This window comes from Rhagoletis pomonella, unplaced genomic scaffold (genome assembly GCF_013731165.1).
Source record: "Rhagoletis pomonella isolate Grant_MI unplaced genomic scaffold, Rhpom_1.0 Rhpom_scaffold_00202, whole genome shotgun sequence".
Lineage (NCBI taxonomy): Eukaryota > Metazoa > Arthropoda > Insecta > Diptera > Tephritidae > Rhagoletis > Rhagoletis pomonella.
Window position 1 is genome coordinate 102,390 of NW_023458756.1, and position 1,267 is coordinate 103,656.

Genomic DNA, 1,267 nt, shown 5'->3' on the forward strand with positions numbered 1-1,267 from the left:
TCCCTGAAGATGACACGAGAGTGTCGAAACGCGTAGGAGGGACAAGGAAAAAATATAGGCATTTCGCCTTTTACTCCATCGGCCGAAGCAGCTCCAACCCAGCAAACAAAATTCATAGGAATTTGGCCCATACAAAGATAATTATTACCATCGGTGAGCTTACTCGAGAAAACAACTAAAAAGACTCCCTGAAGATGACACGAGAGTGTCAAAACGCGTAGGAGGGACAAGGGAAGAATATAAGCTTTTCGCCTTTTACTCCATCGGCCGAAGCAGCTCCAACCCAGCAAACTAAATTAAAGTTAATTTCCTCAAAATCCATCGAAGGTGCCACTATTGATGGCTCAGTATATCCAGTAAACAAACTGAGTTGTTTTTTTCGCCAAATTTGGTCCCCATAAAGGAATTAGGGTTGCAGACAACGCTTTTTCGGCAATTAGGGTGTGTTTACTGTGGTGAAAATTTTTAGCACTGAATGTATGAAATATTAAAGATTTGCTTCACTATATTAATAAAACTTAACGTAATTGTATTTTTCATTTTAGTAATACTAATTAGTGCTATTGTTTACAAGGCGAAGCGATGTAAATAATATGTGTAATGAAATAATTTAGTCAAATTAAAACCATATTAAACGTAAAAACACATATATTTAGATATATAAATTTAAATGGTGAAACATGTTTTATAAATTAATATGACTTCTAATATAAATTATAGTCATATACAATAATAAACATATATGATATATACATATTACCATACTATTTTGTAACGAGTTACCTAAATCAAGACACGACCCACAAATTGGAGAAGATTGGCCAAACACTTAGCTAAAAGTACAAGTTGTAGGCATTCGAGTACTTATAATTTGATTCCGACAGAATATTCGTGATAGGAATAAAAAAATATTTATTTTCTTCATTCCATACATGATTTTATTTTATTATTCTGGAATTGAACAATTTTTTTTTTTAATTTAACAAGAGCTGTAAAAAGGTGTTTCACTTTAAGTTCCTCGGAGCTAATTTTGGAGAATATCATACAAGATTTTCCTAAACAGAAAATGCATCACTGAGAGCATTATTATTGAGCTAGAAAACCAAAACAAAAGCGTGAATTTATATACGTTTTGCAATATAATTGAGTTTTTTTATAATTTAAGTATACTTTTTCCCTCATTCGGCGTGATATACATATTTATGCAGCGATATATGTGATATATTTTGCAATGCAAGTAAAATGCTAATCTAGGACGCAGTACAAA

General features: G+C 32.0%; 1 long non-coding RNA gene across 2 annotated transcripts in view; it reads right to left on the reverse strand.

Moving 5' to 3' along the window:
* The window catches only part of LOC118750307, a 3,587-nt gene that overhangs the window by 379 nt on the left and 1,941 nt on the right, over positions 1 to 1,267 (reverse strand). The gene's annotated exons all lie outside the window — the stretch shown is intronic.